This window comes from Pteropus alecto, unplaced genomic scaffold (genome assembly GCF_000325575.1).
Source record: "Pteropus alecto unplaced genomic scaffold, ASM32557v1 scaffold160, whole genome shotgun sequence".
NCBI classification, from domain to species: Eukaryota; Metazoa; Chordata; class Mammalia; order Chiroptera; family Pteropodidae; genus Pteropus; species Pteropus alecto.
The window spans coordinates 2,468,568-2,474,701 of record NW_006429864.1 but is presented as its reverse complement, the minus strand read 5'-3'; positions in this window follow the sequence as shown (position 1 = coordinate 2,474,701).

Below are 6,134 nucleotides of genomic sequence, written 5' to 3'. Positions count from 1 at the left end.
TCCTGATCTTAGGGGAGAATAATTTAATATTTCACTAAATACGATATTAACTTTAAGTTTTTTGTAGATGCCTGTGATGGTTAATTTTATGTATTAACTTGACTGTGCTAAGAGATATACAGATAGCCGGTAAAACTTATTTCAAGATGTTTCTGTGAGAGTGTCTCCAGAAGAGCTTTACATCTGAATCACTAGGCTGAATAAAGATCACCCTCACCAGTGCTGGTGGGCATCATCCAGTCTGTTGAGTATCTGCATAGAACAAAAAAGCAGGCCTGTCTGCTTGACCTGAGACATTCGTCTTTTACTCTCAGAAATTGACACTCCCAGTTCTTGTGCTTTTGGATTCAGATCAGGACTTACACCATTAACCCCCCAATTTTCAGGCCTTTGAACTTGGACTAAATTACTACAGCATCTGTTTTCTGGGTTCTCCAGCTTGCAGACAGCAGACTGTGGGACTTCTCAGCTCCAAAACCGTATGAGACAGTAAGTAATAAATAAATAAATTTAAATAAGTAAATTTAAATAAATAAATAAATAAATAAATTTTAAAAATCTCCCATTAGTCTGTTCCTCTTGGAACCCTGACTAATACAAGGCTCTTCCTCAGACTGAGGATGTACCCTTCTATTCCTAATTTTCTGAGAGTTTTTATTTTGAATAGATATCAAATTTTGACAAATGTTTTTTTCATCCTCAACTTTTTTATTGTTACGAAATAAACCTAATTGATGGGCATATGTGTTGTTCACAAATTTGGTATTACAAACAAAATTTTGATGAATGGCATCATGCTAATATCTTTTTGCAGATATGTACTTAAGATAAAATTTGCAGGAACCAGGAATATTGGGAAAGAATAGGTATTTATAATTTTGATAGGCATTGCCAATTGCCCTCTATGAGGATTGTACCAATGTACGTTCCCACCATCAATGCAGAAGAGTTCTTGTTTCCTTTCAGGGTTGCTAACAAAGAGTATTTTTAAGACTTAAGATTTTTCTGAACCCAAATTAGTAAAAAGTTGCTTTTCAGTGTATTTTAAAATTTGATCTCTTATTACAAGTGACAATGACTATCTTTTCATCTCTTTAAGGGCTTTTTGTATTTACTTTTTTATCTCTGTCTTTCGCCATTTTGTGTGTGTGTGATTTTTTTTTTTTTTCATTGTTTTTTAGGAGCTTGTTTTTTATTTTTATTTTTATTTTGGCCAATTTGTTGTCTTGATTTTGCTTTTGGTATGTGTGTAAAAGACATATGTCAGCTTATCTTAAATAAGTTACCTTTTTTTCCATTATTTTTTCTAATGAGCTTTGGGAATGTGACCTATGAGAGAATGTGGAAAACACTGTGATTTTATCAATTTCTTAGGAAAGCGGTAAACTTTATAATAATAGTGTGTCGATTCCTGTAAATCCTTTTACAGAAAGTAGTCAATATAACTTGAGTGTTTCTTCTTTCACTGGTGTGGATAAAAGATACTATCTTCACTCCTTACATCATAGCTTTAGGATTAGAAGAGCAGTAAGAGCCAAGGAACAAAGTGACACTATTTGGTGCATATGGGATTCAAACATGCCCTTGAACTCATGGTCATCTTGAAATGGTTAGTGCCCTGGTTTCAGAGAGAATGCTCCATATCTCTTAGAGTATACTCCTCATTGGTATCTTAGCCCAAATCACATGTGATAGTAGAGAATTCCTAGCGCCTTATTTTACAACCCAGACTCTCCAACTTTGGGACTTCTGAGAGCCTAATTTTCTAACTCTCACTTGGATATCAAAGTACTGAGTTCACACTCAGCCATAAGAAGAGATGAAATACTGCCATTTGCAACAACATGAATGGACCTTGAAATAATCATACTAAGCGAAATAAGCCAGACAGAAAAGGTTGAAAATCACATGATATCACTTATATGTGGGATATAAACCTAAAAGCAACAAATGAACAGGACAAACAAACAGAGACTCATGGACATGGACAATGGACTAGTGGTTACTGGGGCAGAAGAGATGAAATACTGCCATTTGCAACAACATGAATGGACCTTGAAATAATCATACTAAGCGAAATAAGCCAGACAGAAAAGGTTGAAAATCACATGATATCACTTATATGTGGGATATAAACCTAAAAGCAACAAATGAACAGGACAAACAAACAGAAACTCATGGACATGGACAATGAACTAGTGGTTACTGGGGAGTGGGGAGGTGAGGGATTTAAATCATTTCTTCAATTATATAAATAAAGAAAGAAATAAAAGTGCTGAGTTCACAGTCATGAACTCAACCAATTCTTTATTTAACTTGTACTGTCATTGACCTCAATGTATGATACTATCTCACATGATGTTGGCACATATAGTAGTAAAAGAAAGTTATTTTTTCTTCTAAAATTAATGTTAACGATAATAATGTTATGACATAAATATCTTCCTTCCTTCTTTCTGACTTCTGTTTTCTAGTGCTTTAAAAAAAAAAAAAGAACTCAATTCACTTACTCTTTCCTTAGCTTTTTGGATCAGTATCTCAGTTCCTTTTTGTTTTCTTCTTCTTAGGACATAGGAAACTCTCTTCCTAGAGCTAGTTATGTTTGTTACATTCTTGAGAAATTTATTTTAATAACTCAAAGAATTATTTCTAGACCATCTTAAATGTCCTGTTCCCAGGAAGAATGAGTATACTGGCCGATTTAAGTTATACCCACTGCATGTAGAAGCCTACAGAGGTAGAGATATTGAATGTGAAATGAAGAGTTATTATGCTACTTGTCAGACTGTTAAAAGTACTTATTCATGCCAGTCATCATTTTCATGCCAGTCACCTTTTATGTATTTATGCATTTAACAGTTTTTAAAATAAATGTAAATATATTTATTTTCATACTCTGAGTCTTTAAAAAAGTCGATGGATGATATACTCATTATCAAAGGAGTCTGCTGTCCCTCTGAAAAGGCAAGATAAACAATTATGTAAATCAATTTCTGGGAAAATAGAATGGCGAAGGCAATATAAAGCTAAAGTACAATATAGCACAGCAGTATTTTTCTAGCCCCCTACTTCACATTCAGGTACCTCCAGCATCTTTGAATCTTTTCTAATTTTGGTGAGGGACAAGGCAGCAAGTAAAGTCAGTGTTAACACATAAAGTGCCTGATAAAATTTGTCAATCTGAATTGATCCTACACTTTTCTCCCTCCAGCTGTTAATATCTATCACCTGTCATAACTCATAATCAATGCATTGTTTAAGATGTCAGGGTTTCCTGACTGACTGTGTCTATTTATCCACAACACTTGACTTGCAATTTTGACCATTAAATCATCATTAAGGGGCTTAAAGAACTCTTAATTTTGATGTTGATTTAGCTCAGCCTGACTCTGGAATTGCATCTCCAGGTAGCCACATTCTAATGGTGTGAGTCTGGACTTTGCACATAAACTTTCCTCATCAATAATGGGACGATGATGACAACCTGATATGATTATCACAAGAATTAAGAAAGAAGATGCATGTGAGGGTCTGGAACTATAGCATCAGGATCACAGGGGCAGATCGTATGCCAACCCTCGGTGTCTCATTCCTGACATGATTTCTGCTGCCACTAGCCTCTTCTTGGAGCACAAAGACTATAAAGAAAATGTCACCATCCTCAGCTAATGTGGCCAAATTTTGCAAACTCATTATCGATCTTATCCCATTTAGAAATTTATCCAGTTATGTACTAACAATGAGTTTTATTTAGATTGTGAGATCTTTGTGTTTCATCTTTGGCAACAGAAGAATTGTCTCGGCTCAACAATTAAAATATTTCTAAGACTTAAAAAGACTGTCAGAGGAATGGGAGAAGTCAGGGAAGTAGCTCAGATCTGGTTACTTCCTTTAATCTCACTTCTTAGGCAGATTTCCATGTTAGGTCCAGAAGCCTGGGATGAGAAGGTAAAGAACTTGAGCCATGATAAAACAGAAAGATCCCCATAATGGAGCTTTAGAGCAGGCTTTCTGAGTTTTTGCTGAAAAATCAATCATTATGAGTAACTGATTTGTGAGAATGGAAGTTGCCAATGTGATTCAATGGAGAAAGGATAGTCTTTTCAACAAATAGGGCTGGAATAATTTGACTATGTAAAAAAAAAAAGCAAACAGTTACTACCACTACCACCTTAACAACAAAAAACACATGTACCCACAGGTTTCACCATACGAAAAAAATTAACTAGAAATGGGATAAATGTAAAACAATAGACAACAATGCACCACACATATCTACACATGCATGCTCACATGTGCAAATAATAATTCACAGTATTGTTAGCCAGAGAGATTGAGTTTTGAGTAGGGGAATGGGATGTTATGTTGTATTCTAGAAAACTCACCCGGATGTTATGTTATTAATAGATGAATGGGCAGCAAGGGCAATAGCAGACAGACCATGGAAAGACTTGCAATAATGCAAGTAAGATCTGATGGCGGTAGCATTAAAAAGGGTAAAAAGTGTTCAGATTTTGAAAAACCTGAATCTGCTTCAGATTTTGAAGCAGAGCTAATAGGATTCCTTGACTGATTGACTATACCTAGTGGGGAAAAAGAAAGAATTCAAGGATAGATTCCACATTTTTCTTCTCAAACAACTGGAATTAAGAAATCACCAATAACTGAGTAGAGAAAACCGAGGAATTAGTAGATTTTATGATCAATAGTTATATTTTTGACATGTTACATTTGAAATGTCTATTAAAGCCAAGTAGAGATATTTATTGTTTAACTTTACTGAGAAATGATTGACAAATATAATTGTATATATTTATAGTGTACAATGCGATGATTTGATATACATTGTAGGATGATTAGATCAAGATAATTAACACATCCATGACCTCACATAGTGAACATGGTTAAGTGTGTGTGTGTATGTGGTGAAAATGCTTAAGATCCACTCGCAACAACTTTCAAATATACAATACCATATTATTAACTCCAGTGACCACACTATATGTTAGATCTCTAGAACTTCTTGCAACTGAAAATTACCAAGTGGAGATATTTAATAGGCGATTGAATGTGTACAAGTCTGGAATTTAGAAGAGAGACACAGGCTGAAGATATAAATTTTGGTTCGTCGTCAGATACACGGTGTTTAAAGCCATAGAACTAAATGCGATCACTTTGGAGAGAGGGCCGGGGACTGAGTACTGAAACAAACTTGTAAAGTTCAAGCAGATGAACAGGAACCAACAAAGGAAATTGAAAAGGAGTAGGTAATCAGAGAGGAGGATAGCAAATAGTAGACTTCTGGAGATCAGTTAAAAAGTATTTCAAGGAAAGAGCAAGCAGCTGAGTCAAATTATGCTGGGAAGTCAAGAAGAGAAAAGAGAATTGACCACTGGGTTTAGCATCACAGTAGTCATCAATACCTTAAGAAGAATAAGACTGGCAGAATGAAAGTAACAGATTGATTGGACTTTATAGAGAGAGGAAGTAAAAACAATGAGTACAGACAAGTCAGGCAATTTCGCTGTAAAGAAGAACATAGAGATAAAATGATAGTTGGAGAGTTTTGTTTTAAGTAGAAACTATTCTAGCATGTTTGTATGCTGAGAGAATGATTCGTTCGGGAAGTAAAAATTGAGGGATAGGAGAGAACAGGGACAACTTTAGAGCAATGTCTGAGTAGGAGAGAGGAAGATCCTTCTGCACAACTGATAATGGGTAGGAATTGGCCTTGGGTAGGAACAGGGAAAACATCTCTTCTATGAGAAGGGACAGCAGAGTATACAGACTGTAGCAGGGAGAGTGGTAGCTTTGGGCTGGGAGCACAAAGGCGTTCTCTTTCGATTGCCTCTATAGTCTCAATAAAATAAGCTAAGCCGTCAGCTCAGAGTGAGGAGGAGTGAAGAGTTATTGGAGGTGAAAATGAAGTAATTATCATGGGAGAGTAAAAGAGTATTTAGAAATCGAGTAAGATTTCTGGGCAGTTATAAAGGGACCATTCGAATGAAGCGGTGACAAACTTAAAGTGAGATAGTCAGCAAAGAGATGTGTGTGTGTCAACGGGAGAGACAGACGATCATGAGTTTGTTGACATTAGCTGTAGCAAACTTGTTTGATGCGAGAAGGAAAAGGGA